Source organism: Pinus tabuliformis, chromosome X, assembly GCF_031772625.1.
Source record: "Pinus tabuliformis cultivar Carrire ecotype Pingquan chromosome X, CPIR1, whole genome shotgun sequence".
Lineage (NCBI taxonomy): Eukaryota > Viridiplantae > Streptophyta > Pinopsida > Pinales > Pinaceae > Pinus > Pinus tabuliformis.
In genome coordinates this window covers 916,706,191-916,733,868 of record NC_142308.1, presented here as the reverse complement: position 1 = coordinate 916,733,868, position 27,678 = coordinate 916,706,191, and positions in this window count along the sequence as shown.

The window sequence follows — 27,678 nt, the reverse complement described above, 5'->3', positions numbered from 1 at the left end:
GTAATGGAAAAAATATTTATGAAGGAAATATTTCGTCTGCACAGAATACCCAGGGTGGTAATTTCTGATAGGGATGCAAAGCTTTCATCCACATTCTAGAAGACCCTCTTTTCAGGATTAGGTAGCCAGATTCAATTTAATACAACTTACCATCCTTAAATGGATGGGAAAACTCAACGAGTAAATTAAGTGTTGGAGGAAATGTTGTGCATGTTTGTGATGCAACAACCACATTAGTGGAAAGACTATCTCAACCTAGTGGAATTTTCTTATAATAATACGCATCAAGAATCACAGGGCATGATCCCCTTTGAGGTATTTTATGGGCGAAGGTGCAGGGTGCCCATAGATTGGAATAGTCTAGTTAAGAAGCTAGCCTTTTGTCCTGATATGCTAGCAGAAATGGAGGAGACTATTAAGAAGGTTTGCCAAAATCTAAGGTTAGCCCAAGATAGGTAGAAAATGTAAGCAGATAAAAAGTGGACATACAGAGAATTTTAGCCATGAGAACACGTATACCTAAGAGTAAAACCCTAGAAAAGTTCCTTGCAATGAAGGGCTTGTGCTAAGTTAGCACCTCGGTATTATGGGGCCTTTAAGTCTTGGAACAAATTTGATTGGTAGCCTATAAGCATGTGTTACCAAGCGATATTTTGGTCCACAATGTTTTCCATGTTTCTTTGCTAAAAAAATATGTGTACAACCCACAACATATAATTAGCTAGGAGAATATTCAGGTAATCAGTTAAGGAGAATACTTAATTTTTGGATAAACTATTTTCAGGAAATTATGACTGTGAATTATGTATGTGAAGGTTGAACTGGAACGAGAGTTTCTAGTAGAACCTCTTTGTATTCTTGATTGGAGAGAAACCACCTTGCGGAAGCGTGCCATCACCCATGTTAAAGTACAACGGAAGCACTTTGGGCCAGATGAGGCCACCTAGGAAGAAGAGGGATTTATGCAGGAAGCTTACCCTGCATTATTTTCTTAAATTAGAAGAACACTAGGTATGGTGTTCCTCATATGGCGGGGGGGGGGGGAGATGTAACACCGCATGGTACATAAAAATTACTGTAGTTAATGAGTTTCAATTTTTATGTCTTACTACATTAAATTATTACTTTATGTTGTTAAAATAATAATGACTAAAGCTGGAAGGCCAATATACATTTGGTTACCTAATTAATGGATAATTAGGAGTTCAGATATGTTAATAAAAATAAAATTGTTTTCAGTAGTTAAAATAAATAGTTATCGGGAAACAGTTACCATCTACCCTAGAAAGGGAGATATAGATGCGGAAAGAGTCCAGTGGCAGATGATAGAGCTGGGTTGAATAAACCAATTGGAAAACACTCAAAGACAATTTGAAAAGGTATAAGTCTTGAGGCTAGATAGTGAGTTCTGAGGCCCAAGGCACTCGACTATAGTTGGATATATATTCCAACTGTGGAGAAACAAAAGTTGTTGGGGGAGAGTCTAGATGTGATTTCTAGACTCATGGATGGGAGGAGAGACTTTCCAGAGAGAATTGGAGTTATATGTTTACAAACAATAAGAAGATACATAACATAGACTTGATTTAAGAAATGATAGTGGATTATAGAAATTATTCATTTAAAGTAATAAAATAAATTAACAAGAGAAACTTCTCGAAAGTATATTAGAAGAAAAAATAGAGTTTAAGTTACAATTTAGGAGTAAACAATAAATTTTATGGTAATTCATAAAAGGTAATAAATATACAAGCAGTGCAAGAAGATTATTTCCATTTATTAAACAATTACATCACACACTCTTAGACTGTAAAAGTAATCCCTTCTGATAAATTGTAAGAATAATCCTGTTGGTAAATTATAATAGAAAAAAATGAACTGTGCAACAATAGGTCCAGAATTTCTAAACTGATAGCATAAGAAACCAAGTCTAACTTCTAGAAAATGACTACCTATCACGAAGTTGTTACACTAAAAAGGAAATGTAAACAAACCTTCCAGTTATTCAAGAACAATGGGTAAAGAAGGAAATGTATATATATATATATATATATATATATATATATATATATATATATATATATATATATATATATATATATATATATATATATATGTATGTATCAACGGTAATGCCAAGCATAACTTAAGTGCTCCACAGTAAAATGGCTCAGTGGCCTGAATGTGCCCAACTATTAAATAAAATCAAACCCACGAGTTCATAACCCTATGAGGATATATATATATATATATATATATATATATATATATATATATATATATATATATATAACAAAAAAACCTTGTTCAACATTGTCTTTCAGAGAAAAGGCAGCCATGTAAACTCATAACTAGAACTTATCCACAGTTCAAACCCTTATGCATGCCGAGCAAAACAAACTTAACATTTCTACACAAAAATATAAATGAAGCACGGATTTGGAAAGCTTCAGAGTAAGCCTCTACCCACAATCAGTTCCTTCGAACAATATTTAACATCAACAATCAAATATGGTGAACCAGAGGTAGATGTTTCTCAACCTAAAAACAAACATGGAGTGGATAAACATTGAAAACCTCAGCATATGCTATCATAACTATGAACAAAACCTGGCATTGGTAGTAGATTACCTACAATCAAATGTCATCCACCACCGGGTCTATTAGGAGGGAAAAATTTCTAAGAAAGCTAAAGAAGATGATGACCCAGAGGGTGGAAACATTACCTGAGCTTGGATGGTTTCAACAGATGGTGGTCCACCTTCCCTGCAGCAAAGGTTATCAAATAGTCAAAGCTAGAAACTAGAAAATTGTAAGAGCTGTAAGGAGAAAACAAGGGAAATCATAAAATGCATGCTTACCTTCAGTAGACCAGTATCAGTCCCAGCCACCTTTCATAGAGCCAGAGAATCCTCGAGCCACCCTGGATGGTGAAAGCCATCTGTTAGCCACCTAACGAGGTGAAAGATGGAAGGAGGAGCTAAACTCAAGTTGCATATTAAACCCGAGTAGTCAAAAGGTAACTGGTTGTAGATACCTTGCTATGACAAGAGCACAGGTATCACCATATCTCATAGTTATGGGCCAACCTAAAACCTCAAGACTAACCCTGTTGGAGAGCGGAAAAAACCTCAAGTATCCAACAACAACTGACCTCCCATCTAGCCAGATACAGTGAAATGGATAGTTGGAAAAATCCTAAACCCTCCTCAGCAACGGATCGACAACCACAAATCATTGGGTGAGAGCTAGGCCAACTATCGAAGAAAGTTTTAACTCACTAATGAATGCAGCCAGTAGTACAGAACATGGTTATGTCGCATGCCTCGGCATCCCAAGGGCATTTAATCAGGAGTATGGTTAGGGGCCCAACACCTTGATTGAATCCATGTCACAATTTAATGCTAGGCAGGCCCAACTCTAACAACTGTGTAACATATATTAACATGATTAAATAATAGAATGTAACCATTAAAGTTCGATCCACCACCCTATGTATAATTAATAATAATATTGGTTTTAAATTTTGCAATTTATTTTGCATGTTCTGTATAATAGGTGTACAATAGGTGTGTATGGTGTTACAATGAGCCTCTCACTTATTTTTAATTATTTATTTATATGGTTATTTAATTTTTGTTTTTTTGTTTTGGTTGACATTACGGAAAATTATTTTTATTATTTTTTGAGGATGTGACATACTTACACATGATGTCCCTCATACTGGATTGTAGAATGAGTCTCTCTTCTATTTTTAATTATTTATTTATATGATTGTTTAATTTTTGTTTTTTATTTTTGTTTTGGTTGACATTAGTTAAAATTATATTTATTATTTTTTGAGGAATGATCCCCTCTTCTATTTTTAACTCTTTATTTATATTGTTTTTTTGGTTGACATTAGTTAAAAAAAAATTGATTATTTTTTTGAGAAGGTGACATACCTAAGCATGTCCTTCATACTAGATTGTAGAATCAAGATCAAATTTCAAACATGAAAAAATATTTACACATGAAGAGATTTAATCATTTTAATTGCTTAGTAAATATGTGAGTAAGATAGATTTATAGTGGTAATTTTTAATATTTTACCAAGATTAATTTTTTTATATTAAAAATTAGATGAGTTACACATTTTCCTCTTATTAAGAAGTAAGTACATTATTTTATCTTTAATTATGTTTCCTTCCGAGCATTGAAATGTTTTACTAAGGTAAACACTAATTCACAGACAATAGAAAGAGAGAGAGTTCATACTAAAATAGTTTTTTTTTATTAATTTATCTCTATAAAGTTATATAAAATTATATTATTTAAGATAGACATGGAAAGATTTTATTTATTCTTTGAAGATTGAAAATGAAATATCAAAGAACCAAGTTGAATGGATGTGAAACACTGGAATGTAAAATGAGTCTCTCATAGATTTTTAATTGTTTATTTATATGGTTGTTTAATTTTTGTTTTTTTTTTTTTTGTTTTGGTTGAAATTAGCCAAAATTATTTTTATTATTTTTTAGGAGAATGAAATTCTTACATGTCCCTCATACAGGATTGTAGAATGATGCTCTCAGTTATTTTTATTTATTTATATGGTTATTTAATTTTTTTTTTGTTTTTTTTGGTTGACATTAGCTAAAACTATGTTTATTTTTTTAAGGACACATGTCCCCCATATTGGATTGTAGAAAAAGAGCTGAGATGGATCAAATTCCAAACCTGAAAATATATTTACACCTCAAGAGATTTAATCATTTCAAGTGCTTGGTTTATACTGGTAATTTTTCATTGTTTATATTGTATTTTTCAATATTTTACCATTATTAATATTGTATATTAACAATCAAATGAGTTATACATTTTCCATTTTCCTCTTATTAATAACTAACCATACTATTTTATCTTTAATTATTTTGTCCTTTAGAGCATTGAGATATTCTACTAAGGTAACAATAGTACACACACAAGGTAACATTAATACACACATAATAAAGAGAGAGAGAGTTCATACTGAAATAGATTTATTTTTAATTATTTTATCTTTATAAAGTTATATAAATTATATTATTTAAGATAGACATGGAAATATTTTATTTATTATTTGAAGAGTGAAAGTGAAATATCAAATAACCAAGTAGAATGGAAGTGAAACACTTGATTTTTAATTGTTTTTTTATATCATTATTTTATTTTATTTTATTTTTTGTTTTGGTTGACATTAATGAAAATTATTTTTATTAATTTTTAGGATAATGTCACAATTACATATCCCTCATACTAGATTGTAGAATGAGCCTCTCAATTATTTTTGATTAATTATGTTTATTCTTATTTAAGTTTTCGTTTTTGTTTTGGTTGACATTAGATAAAATTATTTTTATTATTTTTTGAGGATGAGATCCATACAAATGTGACTCATACTGGATTCTAGAATTAGCCTCTCTTCTATTTTTAATTATTTATTTATATGGTTATTTAATTTTTGTTTTTTTTATTTGGTTGACATTAGTTAAAATTATTTTTATTATTTTTTGAGAACATAACATAATTACATATGTCATTTATACTGGATTCTAGAATGAGTCTATTCTCAACACGAGATCAAATTTCGAACATGAAAAAATATTTACACGTCAAAAGATTTAATTATTTCAAGAGCTTGGTAAATATGTGATTACAATAGATTTATAGTGGTATTTTTTCATTGTTTATATTGTATTTTTGAATATTTACCAATATTAATGTTTTATATTAAAAAGTAAATGAGTTACACATTTTCCTCTTATTAAGAAGTAACTACATTATTTAATCTTTAATTATTTTTTCTTTTCAACCATTGAAACATTTTACTAAGTTAAACATTAATACACACATAATAGAAAGAGAGAGTTCATACTGAAATATAATTTTTTTTCTTACTTTATCTCTATAAAGTTATATGAAATTATATTATTTAAGATAGACATGGAAATATTTTATTTATTATTTGAAGAGTGAAAATGAAATATCAAAGAACCAAGTAGAATGAAAGTGAAACAATGGAATGTAAAATGAGTCTCTCATAGATTTTTAATTGTTTATTAATATGGTTATGTAATTTTTGTTTTTCTGTTTTGGTTGACATTAGCCAAAATTATTTTTATTATCTTTTAGGTCAATGACATACTTACATGTCCCTCATACCCTCTCACTTATTTTTAATTACTTATTTATATGGTTTGTTTTTGGTTGACATTAGCGAAAATTATTTTTATTATTTTTTTAGGACATGACATACTTACATATGTCCCTCATATTGGATTGTAGAATGAGCCTCTCTTATATTTTTAATTATCTATTTATATGGTTATTTAATTTTTGTTTTTTGTTTTGGTTTGCATTAGTTAAAATTACTTTTATTATTCTTTGAGGACCTAGCATACTTACACATGTCCTTCATACTGGATTGTAGAGTGACCCTCATACTTAGTTAAAATTATTTTTATTATTTTTTGAGGACTTGATGTACTTACACATGTGCGACATACTGGATTGTAGAATGAGTCTTGCAGCTCAATTAGACATTCTTGCTCATCTCTTGTAGTTGTAGGGACGGAGATAGGAAATGCAACATCAACAAGAAAGCATGTGTCATTGCAATCTCCCTTCCCATGTAGAAGAAAAATAAATTGGTTGCGCATACATTTGGTGCAATGAGTCACGCGTTGGACTTGTTTAAAATAATGATTGTTTTTAGTCAATGATATCAAGGTTATATGTGCAACGACAACACATAACATTCCAATTGCAAGGCGAGGTCCAAATGCTCATCTCACACTAGCAAAGAGAGTGAACCATAGTTTTCTTGATCACAGTTGGAAAAATATATCACAATTTAGTTGTCAAACCAGCCGTGAGGACAACCATCTTAGGTTGCTATCTAGGAATTCAGGCTGACTCATCATCCTTATTCAAGGAAACCACTACACCTAGAATAACTTAGTTTTCAAACCACCTATAAGGAAAGCCATCTTCGGCTACTATCCAGGAATGCAAGGTGACTCATCATCCTTATTCAAGGAAAACCACTACACCTGGAATAACTTGGTTGGCAAACCAGTACTGAGGACAACCATCCCTAGCAGTGAGGACAACTGTCCCTAGCAGTGAGGAAAAGCATCCCTTGCTACTATTTCAGAATGCAAGTTGACTCATCACCGTTATTTAAGGACAATCACAACCACTCGAATAACTCGCTACTGGTATGTAAGGGGTAGAACCCACTCATGGTCCGCTCGAGAAAGACTTCTTGGGCCATTAACTCATTTCCTTACATTCAAGGAAGACGAACTCTTAGCCAAGTAGAAACAATTTTTCTACAACATTCGAATCACTAAAATAATGCATTGTTATTGAACATCATTCATACTTTCTTACTTTTCAATTTTATTATAGATATGACCCACTCAAAAAAACGAATGACCCATTATTAATAAACAACATTCATGCCTTTTAATTTTGTTTTGAACATAGCCCATTCCAACAACTGAAGCATCACAAAACATCATTTCAGAATTCCCTTGAGGTTTAGAAATTATATTTTCATTTAATTGTTGTAATTTACTTTAAATTAATTAAAATTTACACTTCATTTATTTAAATCATAGTTTATATTATTTTTTCTACTTTGGTTATATATTTCAATTAAAATTATATATTTAATTTTAAACTAATATTCCGCTTCAACAAGCAGTGTAACATGAAATTTATAAACTTTAAAAAACCAAAATTAATTATGAATAGAGTTTAAATGAACCAAGTATTTATCATCTATAGAAAAAAAAGTTAGATAGTCTAACTTCTATTGGTAATTAGTGTAATTTAGAATGCTCCATAAAATATTTAACAAATATTTAGTTGTTAAAGTTGACTTTTGTAAATTAGTTAGATTTACATAAAAAAATTAGATATTTGGAGAAAATTACTTTTCAATTTTTCTGGAATAAACTATATGTATGAATATGTATTTAACGAATATTTAAAACATCCTCTTTCTGTTGAAATGTGATGAAGAATTACGTAATTATGAGTAAATCTTTATTATTTACTGCTAGTTAGTTTTGTAAGTTAGTAACGAGGTTTATACAGAACAATAGTTATGTAATGGAGGAGGCTCTTCTAAAACTGGAGAATGTCCGAGAGAATGAAATCATGATAATCATTCTTGATTAATAAATATTTTCAATTCCTTGCCCCATGGATGTTTCCTTGACACACTATCAAGGCTTTATGACTTAAAATACTGTGTTTGCTTTTGTGTATATTTCAGTTTCCATTTTAACTTCTTTACATTTCTTCTTGCTTGATAAACTGCTAGGTTGAACAAGTGGTGTTAGAGCGTTGATCAAACTCCATTAGTGAGATTGATTCTAATTCCATTAGTGTGAAGTGACCACGCAACGTGGATTGGAGAAAATTGAAGACTACTAGCATCTGCTGTGACAAAAAGACTATGGCTTTGGAGTGAGAGACTTTTGAATTGGAGCGTCACCCACTGTATTTAAGACCGTGACATTGTAGGGAACTCGTGTGAGGGTTTGTCGAGGGTTTGCCGAGATGAAAATAAAAGGGTTCAGTAAAAATTGCATTTTCCATGGAACTCGTGTGAGAGTTCAGTGGCTGTGGAAACGAGGAGGTTGGTGCACAACGCAGTAGAGTAAGACTACCCGGTGTGATCGATAGCTGATGCAGAAGTGAAGCCAAAGTTTTTAAAGATAATTTTTGGAGATGAGGAGGCCGTTACAGAGGTGAAATCATTGGTGGCCCTGATGGGAACCTCATTGATTCTCCATTTGAATACGACAACATTTTTAAAGATCAATGAGATCTTTGCATTTTCACGACCACCCACTGCCGATTTTTAAGATTTGGCGTAGACAGATTGGAAAGTGCTGAATAGATTTATATTTGAATCTATAAGATAAAAAAAGTAGAAGTATATTTATAATTTGAATTCTATTGAGCATACGGTTTGAAGTATTCAAAAGAAAAAATTACATGTATTTGAGACAATTTCAAGAAGCAATCTCAGGGTTTGAAGTGTTTTTTTTTTTTTGTAATTCTAGTTATTCGAGGCAATCTCAAGCTTTGAAGTATTTTGTAAGAATATTTGGATTAAGTTAAAAGAAATTATGGAAATTAAATTAGGAAAAGGGGCAACAGGATCAATTTTTTGTAGAAAATCAAAATCAGATAAAAACCCTAGTTAAAATCATATCATGTAGAAAAATAAAATTCAGAAATAAACCCTAGTTGAAATCAAATTATGGAGGAAAATAAAATTCAGAAATAAACCAACACTAGAAGCAAAATTTAGAATGTTATAGAAAGAAATTGATAAAATGACAAATGCAAAGTTTGAGGTGGACAAATTCACCGGAAAAAACAACTTTGCTTTATGGAAACTAAAAGTTAGGGATTCACTGGTGTAACAAGGGTTGCACAAAGCATTAGACAGGGTGAAGAAGAAACTTGTTGGCATGATAGATTTGGGCTGGGAGGACTTGGATGCCTGAGCTCTCAGTACCATCAGGTTATGCCTCGCAGATGAAGTTCTTTTCAATGTAGTTGAAGAAACTTCAACAATAGCTTTGTGGGGAAAAATAGAAACTTTATATATCACAAAATCATTAACCAACATAATTTATCTAAAAATACAATTGTACAGTCTTTGAGTGAAGGAGGGTACAAAAATTGCAGAACATCTAAATGTTTTTAATACACTTATTTGCCAATTGTCAGATATAGAAGTTAAATTTCAAAAAAAAGATAAAGCTATCACCTTCTTGTGTTCCTTGCTTGAGTCATGGGATCATTTTTTTACCTCTATCAGTTTGAGCACAACTAAGTCCTTGGAATTTAATTATGTTGTGGGACCTTTGTTAGCTGAAGAAGTAAAGAATTAGAAGTCAAATGCTGAAACCTCTACATTAGAAGCCATGGTAGCCAGAGGACAGTCAAAAGAAAGAGGGGAAAAAACAAGGGGCTCTTCCAGGTCTAAATCAATGGGTAAAAAGTGTAAAGCCAAATGTTGGTACTGCAATAAAATTGGACACCTCAAGAAAGACTGTTGGAAACAGAAAGAGTGTGATAATCCAAAGAAGGAATAAAATCAAGTTGATTGAGGTATGATAGCTGAAGTTTTATCTGTTGAAGAATTATGTATGATAGATGAAACTTTACATGTATGTAATGTCTCTCAGAATTTTGAAAGTTGGTTGTTAGACTTTGGTGCTTTTCATCACATAAGTCCACACAAAAATTGGCTTACTTCAGATGAAGTTGTAAATGGTAGTTCTATTTCTATTGGTACCAATGTATCATGTCAATATGTTGGGATGTGAAATGTCATGATTAAAATGTATGATAACACAGTTAGAAGATTAACTAGTATTAGATTGGTACCTGAATTGAAGAAAAAATTGATTTCTTTGGGAGTTAGAGACTTGGATGGCTATAAGTTTACAGGTCAGAATGGAGCGTTGGGCGCCCTAGTTGTTATGAAAGCATAAAAGGTCAGAAATATTTATCGACTCAAAGGAAGTACTCAAGCTAGTCAAGCAATGATTGTGTCAAAGAAGGAAGAAGAAGGTACTCACATATGGCATCAACGATTGGGTGACATGAGCGAGAAAGGTCTTTAGGTACTCATGAACCATAAATTACATCCTCATTTGAAATCATTGAAGTTGGATTTCTGTAAACATTGTGTGTATGGAAAATAGTGTAAATAGAGGATAAAAACTAGAAGTCATAATAGTAAAGAAATTTTGGACTATATTCATTATTATCTTTGGCGACCATCTCTTGTTGTATCTTATGGAGGTGCTTTATATTTTTTAATGTTGATTGATGATTTCTCGCAATAATATTGGGTCTTTATGTTAAAAATTAAAGTTGATGTATTCAATGTCTTTAAACAATTTAAAGCAATGGTAGAAAAAAAAACATGCAAATCAATTAAATGTTTAAGAACTGACAATGGTTGTAAATTTAATTCTATAGAATTTGAACAATACTATAAGGATGAATGAATTGTTAGACATAGAACTATTGTTTATACTCCTCAGCAAAATGATGTTGCTGAACATATGAATTAGACTCTTATGGAAAGAGCAATAATCGTGATCAGCAATGCTAACCTACAAAAGGAGTTGTGGGCAAAAATAGTATCCACCGCTTGTTATTTAGTTAACAGATCACCATCAGTAGCAATTAATTGTAAAATTCCTGAAGAATTTTGCTCAGGTTAGTGTTGTGATTATTCATATTTAAGGATATTTGGTTGTGATGCCTATGCTCTTATTCCTAAAAATCAACATTCAAAATTACATCCAAAATTGAAATGTTGTCTTTGTTGGGTATCACTATGTGGTGAAAGGATACAAGTTGGGGGATAATACGTCATGGAAGATAGTCATTAGTAGAGATGTAGCATTTGATTAATCTTCTCTTTTAAAATCAAATGTTGAATGAATTGAATAGGAATAGGTATTGCCAAATCAACAAATTCAGTTGGAGGATAAACCTTTCTTTGAAAGTCGAAAGGAAGGAGAGGTTTCTGGAGCAAAAGGCGATGAAAATACAAAGGAAAATGTTGAAGTTTCTGAACCAGTTTTGCAACTAGTCACTTTAAGAAGGTCTACAATGGAAGGAAAAACTCCCAAAAGGTATGAAGATTTTTCTTTGTCTTTTTCTTTGATAACTGAAGATGGGGAACCCTCTTGTTATTAGAAAGTAGTTGATGATACACATAGCAAAAAATAGAAAACGATTATGGAAGAAAAAATGGATTCCTTATCCAAGGAAAATACCTGGGATCTTCTAGCAATTCCTGAAGGGAAAAGTGTTGTTAGATGCAAATGGGTCTTCAAATTTAAACGAAAAGTTGATGGAAGTACCGAAAGGTATCAGGTGAGATTGGTAGCAAAAGGGTATTCTCAAGTTGAAGTTATTAACTTTCATGAGATTTTTTCACCAGTTGTAAAACTTGTTTCTATTCATACTATGTTGGCATTAACTCTATTACTTAAAATTGAGTTAGAATAGTTAGATGTTAAAAAACTTTTCTACATGGTGATTTAGATGAAGAAATATATATCGAACAACCAGAAGATTTTGTACAAAATCACAAAAAAGGATTAGTTTGCAAGCTTAGGAAATCATTGTATGGCCTGAGGCACTCTCCCAGGCAATGGTACAAGAATTTTGACTCCTTCATGTTGAATCAAAACTTTATTAGAAGTGACTATCATCATTGTGTATACTTCAAGAGTTTTAGTGGCATATTCATTATCTTAGCTTTGTATGTTGATGACATACTTATTGCAATCAAAAGCATGGAATAGATCAATAGTTTATAAAAAACCAAAGCCCAGTTGTATTCATTCGCCCTCAGGATGGTTTCATCAAACTTAACTTTGACAGAGCATCAAAAGGAAATCCAGGACCTGCTGGATATGGCGGGATCCTTAGAGACAGCCAAGGTCAAACCAGATGGATCTATGCAACAGAGGAGATATAATGAGTAACAATGAAGCCGAATTCATGGTGGCATATCAAGGAATCAGGATCGCAATAAGAAATGGATACATGAAATTAGAAATAGAAGGTGACTCAAATTTGGTAATAGAGACAATCAGAAAACTAAATCATGGCAAGTCATGGGAATAGGTGGCTAAGAGTTAGAGGACGGTGGGTCTCATCCAGGACTTAGAGGAATCTATGAAATGTATTGAGTATAAGGTCATTCATCATGTAAGAAGAGAAGGTAATAGACCAACAAACTACCTGGCAAATTGGGGATGCAACGAACCGGATGGAAAAGTAGATACCAGATGGACATCCCAGCTGGCTACGACAAGATGGGAAAACCTAAACCGAATTACCAAACAGGATAATGATGAAGCAATACAACCATGATCATGATAACACACATTCCCCGATTGGGGTGGTGAAAGATGGCCAACTTAAGGCAGTGATGGGATGCAATATTGGCCAGCACACACCACACATCAAAGCTATCATTATTAGGCTAGCTGTGATAGCATGCAGAGGAGAATGCATATCAAGACGAGTAACAGATAGAATTATGGAAATGGTAGGAGAGAAGATCAGCGATGATCATCTGATGCAACAGGGGTTAGGTGGCGGTATTCATTCAAGAGCTGGAGCAGGTAGAACGAGAGATAATCTGAAATCCAGGAAGGTGGCGAAGAGCAGAGTAGTTTGGCAGAGAGACCTGGGACATCGACTTAAATGACGGCAAAATGATATGGCGGAGGGAGGAAGGAGGGAAAGGTAGGTGAAGGAGGGGGAAAGGAGGAATACACGGAGGGGGCAAGAGCAAAGAGTAGAGGAAACTAGAAATTGCGGAGAAAGGGAAATGGAGATAGGGAAGGAGGAATGCAGGGCGAGGGTGACTTTCGAAGTAGGGCAAAGCAGCAGAAGTAATAATAGGGGCAGACTGTCAAAACGAGGAAAAGGAAGGAGTGGCAGGGGCCATGGAAGAACATGGCAGGCAGACCACTACGAGATGGAAATGCTGGCCTTGAACCAGCAGAAACGGGGTCGATGATCCATAGAGCAGGTTGCGCAGGAAGCGGAGAAAGCTTATGTCAAAGGGACCAATGAAGATATCAGGAGGATAACAAATGCACTGGAAAACAAAGTTCTGGAAGAACCCTCCGAACCAGAAATGGATGAGTGGAACACCCTTCTCCCGGATCCTAGGAATACGAGAGGCACCTAACATTATATAATCAGGCATTACACATGTATTGGGTGATGAAACATTTGTTAGCCATAGCAATGGAGCAAGTCGTTGTTGAAATGACAGAGATAGTTCAAGTTTTGCTGGATATGAAAAAGGAGATGACCAATCTGCAACTCATGATACGGAAGCAGGACAACAAAATAGAGGAAATCCGCGGCATGCTGAAGGAATTAACCAAGGCGAAGCATGAGGAGGAAATCAAGCAAGAAATCATGGTAGACTGAATGTTTTTGCTCAGTTGCTGTTTGAATTTTGTGATAAGCATTAGTGAACGAGTCAGTATGGCAGTTTTTGTTATGTGTCCGAGACTAGGCATTAAGAGACAGAATGTAGATAGGGTACTGTTATGTTTATGGATATGTTGTTTCTCAAAGTTGGCAAGTGAACATTCTCAGACTATGTTTCTATGAGTGACTAACAGACCTGGTTTCTCGACGGGGTGGGTTGAGGTCACATGCAATTGTATAGTTTACTGTTGTTGTATATAATAGAAAAGGTCACACCGTAGCTTACAAAAAAAAAATCGGTAGAATATTGGACGCATTTTGAGTGGTAAGCGGGTTTGGCCGAGAACCAAGCAATTCCATACACCGAGTGATGCGTGTCTGGCAGATGAGAGAGAAATACCACTTACATCGTGAAGTAATGGTTGAGCAACTCAACCATGTGATATGAGCAAAGACCGTAGCATCTGGGGGCTCCAGATCAACGACAAAGGTTCAATCCGATGGATGACGGACTCGAGGGAGAAATAAACTATGTGGCACATAAGATTTGAAGTTCGATTTGACCAATGGGTGAACAAAAGGATTCACTTCACAGGCATCTGGGAAATAACAGAAAAAACAATCGTTTAGGAATAACTGACACTCAGTTCACAAAGAGACAGGTGGCCACCTCTCTGCAAAGCGTTACACAGCGATGATGATGCAGGGCAGAGGAGTTCTAGTAGATAGAGGTAGGCGATCCAGAGAGCCGGGAAGTAGAAACGAATAGTCGGAAGAATGAAGTAGCTTTAAATCCATGAGCTAACAGACAATAGAAGAAGCAGGGAAGCAATGAAGCAATGAAGAAGCCAAAGGCCAAGAGACACAGAAAGAGAGGAAAAATAGTAGAGAAGAGAGAAACCAAGCTGACCATCAGAGTAAGGGAAACATCGAGCAGACATAAACCAATTGAGGTCAAAGTTCGGTAATGGGAGTCTATGAACTCTAAGGACTTGGGAATTCCAAGTGCCATCGTACTGATCATCCTCTATGAACTGAGACACAGATTGAGCTCCTTATTGTAAGGCTCTATTTCAAAGACATAATAAAAAAGGCCACCACTGAAGGCTGGACCGGGAGACTTAGCCCGGGAGGATTAGGTGAACTCCTTATTAAATTTTTTTGTGTTTTTGTTTTGCTTATTGTGATCTCTTACTATTTCAAGTGTCTATGTATTTTCGCAATCTTATCGATCCGTTTCCTAAGAAACATAGACACACACACCAGCACATGTGTCTGTAATACCTTCATTAATTAACTGAGATCATTCATGAGTTTTTTTCAGATCAAGTGGTATCAAAGATTCTTGGTTGTTTAAGGTTAGACAAGCTTGTGCTGTATTTTGTTGTTGAATGCTAACTAGATGATAGCTTAAATTAGGAGAAGGAGAGTTGGTCGAAACTAACCCAGAAATTGGGAGAGTCTATCCTCATAAGTAAATGTCAGAAGAATGTCCCTTGGGGCTAGACCCTCAATTTATAGATAGTTTCCTGGCCATGAGATCCATGGTGGAGGAAATGTATAAGGACTTTAGAAAACATAAAGATGAAGATTCATCAGGTTCCAAAGAAGATAAAGGAGAAGAAGAGTCTCTCCTCCATGACCACTCAAAAGGCAAAGGGAAAGAAGAAAACTTTCTCAGACCTCCTAATAGCCCTGAACATAAAAAGAAGACATCTTTGATCAAATTAGATGTTAAATTTGATTTACCAATATATGACATAGCATTGAATGCATAGAAGCTAGATAATTGGATCAGACAAATTGATGTTTATTGCAGAGTGCAGAGTATCAACTCGGACAAGAGTAAGATTTAGTTGGCCAGTCTATGCCTTGGAGGCACTGCCATGGTATGGTAGGAAGATAGGACCCAAGCTGACATGAAGAAACATGGTAAGATTCTTTTTGTCTAGAGTGAATTTGTTTCTGCAATCAAAAAGTAGTTCTATCCACTAGCTTACATGCAGCAAGCCATGATGAGCTGGAAAACTCTTCGCCAATTGAAAGGGCAAAGTGTACAAAGTTACGCCCAAGAATTTAGGAAGAGAGCTTTGATTCTAGGAATTTCATTAGACTCACCTGAGACTTTGTTGAAGTACATAGGTTGTCTACATAGCTACATGAGGCACACTATCCTCATGTTTAATCCCACTAGTATAGATGAGGTATCTGTTCAAGCTACGCATCTAGAAGCTAGAGGAAAGAATGGGAACCCAAAGTTGGAGGATCATCCAAGCCCATTGAAAGCAAGAATAAGGAGAAAAGAAAATAAAAATGGAAAGAGAGGAAGGCCAACACTGCATAGAAAAGCAAGTCTTCATGCACTCACTGTAAGAAGGATGGGCATGATGATGAGCACTATTGGATTCTCATCTGGAGCTGATACCTAAGAAGTTCGAGAGAAAGAAGAAGAAGATTGTTGCAGTTATTCAGAAAGATTTGGGGTCAGACTCGGGAGATGAAGCAACCATTGCAGCCACATGTATAAAAGGTAAAAATTCTCAAGTATCTACTAGTAATTCTGCACAATCTATTAATGATAAAGAAAATGAGAGAAAAAGACATGAGATTTTCCATATTCGAGTTATTTCCAAGCATCAAAAGATTGATACTTTGTTTGATAGTGGTTCACAAGTAAATTTAATTTCTGAAGCAATTGTAAAGAAGTTGGGATTACTGATTACACCTCACAAGAAACCATACCGATTAGGTTGGTTAAGTGATAAGGCACAACTACAAGTGACTAGACAATGCAAACTTAAGTTTTCTTTTGGGTCAACATTTGTAGATGAGGTTGAGTTAGATATAGTTCCTCTGGATATATGTGGAATTATTTTAGGAAGTCCTTACCTGTATGATAGAAAAGAAATTTTCTATAGAGCTGAGAACAAGTATCTTCTCGTTAAATATGGAATCGAATACTTTGTAAGAGCTCATAAGCTCAAGAATAATTATACTCTCATAAACTCATGGCAAATGAAACGAATTGTAAATTCATGCAAAAAAATTTTACTGATAGTTGTAAAGGAAAATAAACTTGATAAAACCAATGTATTTGAGGGCTGTGATGCTAAACAACAAGTTGATTCAGAAAAAGTTGATTCAGAGTATGATATCTTGTTTCAAGAACCTAAAGGTCTACCACCCAAAAAGGAAATAGTGCATGATATTAATTTGCAGCAAGATGCTCCATTGCCTAACATTGGAATTTACAGGTTGTCCACTTTAGAGAATGTAGAAATCAAGAAGTAGGTTCAGAAGTTGCTCGAGAAGGGGTTCATCAGACATAGCACATCACCATGTGTATCTCGAATTGTTTTGGTGACAAAGAAAGATGGCTCGTGGAGAATGTGCATTGATTACTGAGCACTAAATAAGATAACGATAAAAAATTGTTATCCCCTTCCTCACATAGATGATCTGTTAGATCAATTGAAAGAAGCTATTTATTTTTCCAAGCTAGACTTGCATAGTGGATATCATTAGGTCAGAGTTGCAGAACAAGATGCATGGAAGACTACATTCAAAGCAAAACAGGGATTGTATGAGTGGCTAGTTATGCCTCTTGGCTTAACTAAATCGTTGTCTACCTTCATGAGAATAATGACTGATGTACTCAAACCTTTTCTTGATGATTTTGTTATTGTATATCTAGATGACATTCTTATATTTAGCAAAATGTGGGAAGAACATTTAAAGCATGTTAAGCAGACACTAGATGTTTTGAAAAGAAAAAAACTTTATGTTAAACTCTCAAAATGTGAATTTCACAAAACATCTTTGAATTATTTGGGACATATAGTAGGGAGTGGTTAATTGAAGATAGATCCCTCTAAGGTGGCAGTCATTGTAAACTAGCCTAAACCCAAATCTGCTACAGAAGTTAGAAGCTTCTTAGGAGCAACACAATATTGGAGAGAGTTCATTTCTAACTTTTCCTTAAATGTAGCTCCCTTACATGCTTTAACAGGATTGAACAAGGTGTTTTAGTGGGGAGGCAAATAGCAAAAAGCTTTGACACCTTGAAAGACAAGATTAGTATAGCACTAGTCCTAGCACTGCTTGATCTTCAAAGACCATATGAGATCCAAACGGATGCCAGTGACTATGCCATGGGAGTAGTGTTGATACAACACGGTAAACCCATATGTTATCATTCTGAGACATTTAATTCTGCAGTAGTTAACTATCCCACATATGATAAACAATTGTATGCATTAGCACAGAGTGTGAAAAAGTGGAAACATTACTTAATGGGCAAAGAGACACTTTTACATGTACTGATCATCAACCACTTCAATATCTACACTCCCAAATTAAGTTGCACCAATCAAGACACTATAGATGGATGGGTTTTCTACAACAGTTTCATTTAGTCATCAGATATAAAAAGTGCATAAACAATAAAGTTGCAGATATGTTACCTAGGCCTCTTATAAATGCATCTACTATACTTAAGCATAACTCAGTATTGCATGAGAGCTACATTGAACAATATGCTCAAGATATAGATTTTAAAGATGTATATGCAACTTTAAGTCAAGGAAAATGAATCAAAGAATTGGATTATCATGTTAGGGACCGACTCATATATCATTGTGGGAAGCTATGCATTGCACCAACTGAAAGAGTAAAGATAATTCGAGAAGCACACACTTCTCTAATATCAGGTCACTTTGGGGTAAGTAAAATAGTTGCACAACTGCAAAGATTTTGTTATTGGCCAAAAATGAATGAGATAATTTATAAATATGTAAGAGGGTGTACTATGTGTGCTAAAAGCAAGCCCAACAATAGGAAACTAGGCTTGTACACTCCATTGCCAGTTCCTTCTCATCCTTGGGAAAGTGTTTCCATGGACTTTTTCAGAGGACTGCCTAAATCTAGGAAAGGTCATGATTATCTATCTATTGTTGTGGATAACTTCAACAAAATCTGTATTTTGATACCTTGTAATAAACAGATTATAGCTGAACAAACTGCAAACTTATTCTTTCAGCATGTATGGGTTCATTTTGGATTACCCACTTCCATTATATCTAATCGAGACACCCAAGTTGTGGGGAAGTTTTGGCCAGGTCTGTGGGAACTTATGGACACCAAACTAAAGAAAAGCACAACTTTCCATCCACAAACTGATGGCTAGATAGAAGTAGTCAACAGGACAGTGATCTAGTTGCTCATGGGATATTGCAAAAAGCATCCCAAGCTTTGGGATGAACATTTGCGTTATGTGCAACACACTTACAACCGAGCCAAACATTCTTCCACACAAAGATCTCCTTTTAAGACCTGTTTTGGTTTCACACCAATGTCTCCCTTCGATTTTGTCTTTGGTAAGGACACAACAGTTGAGGGACACAACGATGTGGACAAGGCAACTAGGTTCATTGAAAAAATCCAAGAGATCCATCAGGCAGTGCAGGAGCAGCTGGAAAGGAGCCACGCAAAATACAAGGCAAGGCATGACAAGCATTAGATGGAGCATAGTTTCCAAGTTGGTGATCAAGTCTGGATGTATATCAGCAAAGACAGGATGCAAGGTGAAGGTAAAAAGCTAAAACCAATAAGATATGGACCTTTCAGGATCCTTAAGAAAATTGTTGAGAATGCTTTTCACCTTGATTTGCTATCTTATATACAAATCTACTCAGTCGTCAATGGAGACAGCTTGAGACTATTTGAAGCTTCGTTAATTGAAGACCCTGAAGAGCAGAGTCAATTGCCTTCTATTGATGACCTGTTACTTGAATATCTTAATGAATTCCAGGAAGACGCAGTTTGGACAGGAAGGTGAGAACGATGTGCATGGGAAATGTTGAGTACCTCAGAATTGGGCTCAGGGGTTCAAAGCCAAGCGATGCAAAATGGATAGAGATTGGACAGGTGAGAAAGTTTTATCCTCACTTAGTTGATACTTGAAAACCAACTTTTGGTGGTCCAAAAGCTTTTTCAGTGGAAAGGTCGTGATTCGAATTGGATCCTCAAATAGTGCCATGATTTTTAAGAATGAATGACAGACTTCAAGAAATCTTATAACTTTTAGAAATAACCTCTGAATAATGGTAATTTGCAGCCATCACAGAACAACGAGGACTTTCGGTCAAAGTGCGCTAATCGTTGCCCATGGAGATCGCGCATGGCGCAAAAATGGTAATTGGGAAGCTCAAATCCAGAAATGGAGGTTGTTTTTGATAGCGCTAATCGCGTATCACTGGGAAAAACCCCTTGAAAAGGAAAATTCTGGAGCGCTCGGTCACAAGGGAAATCGGAAAACCGTGGGAAAGCACTAAAATCGACAGGGCGGGTCATGCACTCAAAACCGGCAGAATATCGGAGAATTTCGAGAAGTGGGTTTGGTCGAGCACCAAGCGATTCCATACTCCGAGTGACGTGTGTGCAGCGGATGAGAGAGAAAAACTGCTTACATCGGGGAGTAACAGTCGAGCAACTCAACGATGCGATATGAGTGAAGAACGTAGGATTTGGGGGCTCCAGATCAACTGTGGAGGTTCAACCTGATGGATGATTGGAGTTGAGGGAGAAATAAACTTCTGCACATAAGATTTAAAGTCTGATTTGACCGATGGGTCGATAGAAGGATCTGTTTTGCAGGCATTTGGGAAATAAAATAAAAAACGAGTGTTCAGGAATAACTAACACTCAGTTTGCAAAGAGACAGGTGGCCACCTCTCTGCGAAGCATTACACAGTGATGATGACAGAAGGTAGAGGAGTTCTAGTGGATAGAGGAAGGCGATCCAGAGAGCTGGGAAGTAGAAACAAACAGTTAGAAGAATGGACCGGCTTTAAAGCCACGAGCTAACAGAGAACAGAAGAAGCAGGGAAGCAGTGAAGTAGCAAAGAAGCGGAAGGCCGAGAGACATAGAAAGAGAGGAAAAATTGCAGAGAATAGAGAAGCCAAGCTGACCATCAGAGTAAGGGCAGCATCGAGCAGATAAAGACTAATTGAGGTCGAAGTTCGGTAAGGCGAGTCTGTGAACTCTAAGGACTTTGGAATTCCAAGTGCCATCCTACTGATCATCCTCTGTCAAGTGAGACTCAATTGAGCTCCTTATTGTAAAACTCTGTTTCAAAGACATAATAAAAAAAGGCCACCACTGAAGGCTAGACCAGGAGACGTAGCCTAGGAGAATTCGATGAACTCCTTATTAAATTTTGTTGTGTTTATGTTTTGCTTACTGTGATCTCTTACTCTTTCAAGTGTCTATGTATTTTCGCAATCTTATCGATTCATTGCCCAAGGTAACATAAACACACACACCAGCACATGAGTCTGTAATACCTTCATTAATTAATTAGGATCATTCACGAGTGATTTTCAGATCAGTATCTAAGAGGCACAAGTGACCATTCCATCATCTTTAATGGTAGTGAAGGATCTATCTACAGATATGTGGACGTTGATTATGTAGGGGATTTGGAAAAATTGAGATCTACTACGGGTGATTTCTTTACTCTTGCAGGTGGAGCAATTAGTTGGATGTCAAAGCTTCAAGAAAGAGTTGTGTTGTCCACTACCGAAGCAAAGTATATAGTTGCTTTAGATGCCAGTAAATAAGCACTCTGTTTCAAAGGTCTACCTTATGAGATTGGAAGGATGCATGAGAGAGTGAATCTATTATGTGATAGTCAGAGTGTTATTCACTTGGCTGCAAATCAGCTTATTAGAGAAAGACCAAACACATTGATGTAAGGTATCGTTTTCTGAGAGATGTGATCGATAGCGGAAAGGTCGCTCTCAAGAAGGTCCATACACGAGCAAATTGTGCAGACATATTCACAAAGCAAGTTACAATAGAGAAGTTGCAATGGTGTTTAGCTTCTCTTGGCTTGTAGAAGAGATGATGAATGGGCATGGGAAAGGGATTAGGAAAATTGTTTTCAAGGTGGAGTTTGTTGAAATGTGACAACAAATTATGTAATTATGAGTAAATCTTTATTAGTTATTTTCAGATAGTTTTCTAAGTTAGTAATGAATTTTATACCGAACAATAGTTATGTAATGGAGGAGGATCTTATAAAACTCGTGAATGCTTGAGAGAATGTAATCATGAGAATCATTCTTGATTAATAAAGATTTCCAATCGCTTGCCCCATGGATGTTTCCTTGACACACTGTAAAGATTTTACCACATAAATTTTTTTGTTTAGTTGTGTGTATATTTCAGTTTCCCTTTTAACTTCTTTAGATTTATTTCTTTCTTGATAAACTACTGGGTTCAACACTTTAATGAGTTTTGAAGTTCATTATGTTATTGGTTAATTTTTTGGAAACATTTTTTTATTATATATTTTTATGCTTATTAATGTTGGTACCACATTTGCACCCAATTACATGAGCCTAAATCAATAAAAGGGAAAACCATGTCCAAGCAACACTAGAATCCAAGCTAGCCCTAATGGGCCTTTGTAATGTGTTAGGTCAAGCATTCAAATAAGAAAAAAACTATCAAATCATTTGATGGACGTCATTATAAACTCTTTGTAATGCCCCCAATTAAACTCTTTGTAATGTCCCCAATTAAATTAATTTTCCTAAGATGAATTTATATTTTGCAAATGGGTGTTGGGAAATATTTTGGCATATAAACTTAGGAAAAGTGGGTGGAGGGAGTCCCCAATTAATTTTTTAAGAGATGGAGGTCACCAAAATTAGTGAAAATGAAAGATTAAATTGATAGTGGAATATGGAGCCCACATAAAGTACACACTTTGGGAAGAAATAATTTGAATTCCTTGAGGAAAAACAAATTGGTGGAGGGACCCACAAGGAATGCATGGCCAACAATTACAAAACGAAGGAGTGAGGGAGCAATAGGGGTTTTTTTGTCTATTTGAAAATCTAACTTTCCTTAGCTATTCAGCTAAGCCAATATTGTGTTGTTTATCACACAAGCTTCCCAAGCAGAGAAGCTCAACCTTTCTTCGGTGGACTTTGAGTACAACCCTAGGAAGGCTTTCATTTAGAAATAAGACTCGAAGAGGCATCGACTATAGGGCCCATGCATTTCCAGAATAGAGGACGTAATCTAGGAGCCACCACTACACAGAGGGAGGATTCAATGGTTGTTTGTGGAGTTGGGTTGTTGGTGAATTGACCGCAGACACTACATGAGTGTTCTTTGATCATTTTCATAAGTGTGGAGGGCAGCTACAACCAAGACGACCAACCTATACCCATCTCTAACTTTATCATACATAGGACTGCATCATCTCCTCCTTAATTGTATTTTGGGGCAGCATTGTTCAGGGGAGTTTGGAGTTGCGGTGCGGGTAAATCATTGAGAGGGCAATTTGAGGAGGATTGCTAGAGTTTGGAGAGAATAGATTCATAGGAGTAGCCAAACAAAAATTGAATTTGGTGGAGGGCCAAGGTGTGAAGCTTCAAATTTCGAAAGTTGGAACTAAAGAAAACTCTTTGTAACTTTTTCTGGGTTCTAGGAAAGCGCTCTCCTATTTTTTAGAATTTTCGAGGCACTCTAGAGTGGGAAAATTAGGGGCAAAGTCATGCGGTAATGCAATTTCAGTTTTGGAGCAGCAGCAGAGTTTTTTGAGGATGTTGATTATTGCAACCTTTTGGCTTTCTTGTACTCATCACTTTGTTCTTGTAACTTCCCTTGTGCAAGCGGAGGTGCAATTTCTCCAACTAATTTGTACCACAAGAGATATTATTAATAAAATTTGACAAGTTTAGAGATTTGCAGAAATTTTTGGTTTATGTGTATTCATTTCTGAAATTCTTGTGCATGTCTTTATTATCATTGTAAAATTTCTACTAGTAATATTACACTCTTTGAAATATAAAATATAAATCGATATTTGTTCATATGGTCTACTTAGGGATAAATTAAATACATATGAAACTATACGAGAAAATTTCCCAAAATCATTTTGAAGGCATAAAAATGAGCCACAAATTTATTTATTATGGCTTCAAAAATACCTTGCTTTGGCATTGAGAGAGTGAAGCACTGTTCCCACCCATGTAAATCGAGTAGATCGGTAGACTACTGAAGTTGCTTCTCTATACTTGCTGGCTGCTATCTGCAGTAAACTTATTGGTGACAAAAGATCGCTATTGGTCACCAGCCTTATACACAAGTGAATAGAGAAAAAGATAAAGCATAACAAGCATGAGTAAAATAAACTAGGGTAAAAGGTAAAAAGAATGAATGATAAATTCTGAAATATGGAACGCCTGTGGGCTTCAAAATTCATCGCAAGCATGAACCCAATCGAAATGAGGTAATCAGATGGATTAACATATTGATTTAGTACAGTATAACCAGGCCCATTAAATTTCTGCTTTCCTTTCCAGCCACGGAACTAGCAAAGTGACCGTAGATTTTTCGGAATTCAGTACGGCGAGAGAACGATAAGACATGCATATTTTTCATTGGCTCTTTCAGAACAAGCAAACAATTTTTTTTTTGTAAGTTAATTAAAAAAACATGCAAGCACCAAGCAAATTACCATTAGCGAAACCTAACATGTCTGAAATAACAATTTCTGAGGGAAGAAGATTCCTACAAATTTACCTCCATCTAAGTTCACATAAATCACGGTTCTATGTGTCAGTGTGATGAATTATAAGATATCTATATAACATGGAAACACAGGCAAAGCACAAAGATTTTTTTATGAAACAACAGTCTTTTGGGTTTTGTTATAGTACAACCTCAGCCTCGCACTGGACAACTGCGGATCGAATCATGATCAAGTGCTGGGAGAATAGTAGTAGAAGGGGACTCTTGCGCGAGGGAAATGGCACCGCGGTAAGGAAGAGAGGTTTGGCAGATGGGGCATGTTGCTTGCTGTTGAAGCCATTTGTCGATGCAATGAATGTGGAAAATGTGACCGCAATCAAGGATAATCTTCACGACCTCCGATCCCTTGTAATCGCTGAGGCAAATCGAGCAACACGTGTTATCCTCTGCTTCGTCTAATTCCTTTCCTTCTGCAGATTTGAAGGATTGGCAGACTTTGTCGGATATAACATCTTGGGGAACAAATCCAACGTGTCTTCCTCGATCCCAATCACAGGGCCGTCGTGGTTGAAATGGGTGGTTTCAATTTGGTAGTTTGAAGGCTGATTATTAGCTGATCTTCGTGGTTCAATTGGGTGGTTTGAAGGGCGATAGCACCAATCTCCATAGTGACAACGTACGAATAAATGTGCAAGAGACAAAACGATAATAAACGACCATAATACACAAAGAAGAAACGGAATTCCGTAGCGATAATATATGAAAAGATAAAGTGATATATTGATGACAATTATGATTGCAGTTCCCCACGACAACAGCATGGTAGACGCTCCGCCTCCACCAGAATTTTCAGTATTGGGTGAAGTCGAATTTTGGTCCATATGGGAGTAGTAGCTATGCGTGCATCGGTTGTGAGACTAGTTATCACGCCATTCGGAGGTTCGCTTTAATGGATGATGGAAGGATTTGTGGGGGCAAAATATAATAAGAAATGAGGCATTCTTGGGAGGATTTTTTGAACTTTTCTGGTTGTAACGATGGACATAACTAGGGTGCCAATTATGGAATCTTCCTCTATTTCGCCTTTGCGCATCTCTCGTTCTGAGAGATCTTAGTAGTTGTGAGGATGGAGACAGGAAATGCAGCCACAGCAAGAATGCAAGCGGCAATGCTATTGGCCTGCCCAAGTAGGAAAAAAGAATTGGTTGCGTATACCTTTGGGGCGAACTTATAGATGCAGCCACGGCACTTAACATTCCAATTGTAAGGTGAGGCCCAAAGGCTGAGCTCACACAAGCCAAGAAGGTGGCCCATTGTTCTCTTCGAAGGTGGCAAAATCTATCAAACTCAGGTGTCAAACCAACAGTGAGGACAGCTATCTCTGGCTGCTATCCGCGAATGTCGGTTTGACTCATCACTGTTATCAAGGAAAACCACGCTACCTGAAATAACCCGCTGGTGGTCCATAAGGGAGCAGGCTTTCACTCCTCTTACATCATTCACGCTTTCTTAATATTTTATTTTAGATATTCATCATTTCAACAAACATCAGAAGAGATCATTTCAGAATTTCCTTCAGAATTATATATATATATATAGATATATATATAATTAATTAATTAATTAAAATTTACAATAAATTTATTTATCTTATAATTTATATTAATTTAAAATTTTCAATTAAAGCTATATATTTAATATTTAATTATATATTTAATTTTAAATATTTCAGGAAAGTTTTCACAACAACTTTTATAACATTTTTAGGATCTAAAATTAATTTTGATTAGATTATAGATTAATCTAATATTCACAATTCTATGAATGAATTTTAGATAGTGTAATTTATATTATTTAGAAATCTCAATAAAAGATTTCAAGGTTGAATTTCATTATCTTAAAAGTTTTTATTGTTAAAGTTGATTATTTTAAGTTAGTTAGAGTTAGATAATTTCGTTTTGGATATTTGAAATAAAAACTTAGATTTTTTTTAAATATATTTTTTAATCTTTAAAGTAATATGTTTAATCAATTTTCAGATTGATTATTTTATTTGTTAATTTTAATATATTATGTTTTAAAAGGAAAAAAAAACTTTATATTTCATGTTTGTTTAGTGTTAGTAACAGGATCATTTCAATAGTATTGTAGTGCAATCATTTGCATTTAGACTCGAAAAAATCTCACTCAAATATCATCTTCATTTCCCAAATATATAATTTAAAAATTTATTATTTATTTCTTACCGTTCTAATTAACAATGTGTTCCAAAAATCCAAAAAACTAAAATGTATAAACATTACTATACAAGTTAGTCACTAATGGATTTAAAAGTGGAAGGTCATATCCCTTAATGCATGACTTTCCAAGAACTCTAGAGAAACTAGACTGAGTGCATAAAGAGTGAGTGCCTCTTTGGAGAGATTGTGAGTTGCACTGTTGATTTTTCTTTCAATATGGTGAAAAGAGTCCACTTGAAATTTCATATGGTCACTCGATTTTGATTTGAGCATGGATTGGAGGCTGGCCACCCCATTGTTATTTTTACTTAAAGCCCATTCAATTACCACCTCATAATTGCGCATAATCTAAATCTTAGAAATCCCCATAGATTGTGAAGTATACAACAACATCCAAGTAGAAAAATTTTCTACTTTCATGTCAAAGACGCATTAGAGAAATGTGAGATAACGAAATAATGCAATGCAAAAAAATGCAAGTGGGGAACAACCAGTATTATCCTTAATCCCTAGTCTTCCTCTCTATCTCCACTAGTTGTGATTTAAAAATTTCCCTTTTTTGAATTCATATATAGTTCTACAAATTCCAAAATTTCTCATTAGTTAATATTGATCATTAACTCGTCTTCCAAATATTGTCTTTTACCTTTGCTAATTGACCATAAGGCTACTAATCAAGAGTTCATATTTTATGTCCTCTTTGGAATCATATCTAATTGTGAATTAAGAGAACAAAATTTCCCATCACTTTCCATAATCATTTAGTACGTCATGGGGCCACCTTACCAATAGAGGGAAAAAAACTTTCATATCAGTATTTCCACTATTTTAGGTGATTGAATGTCGACT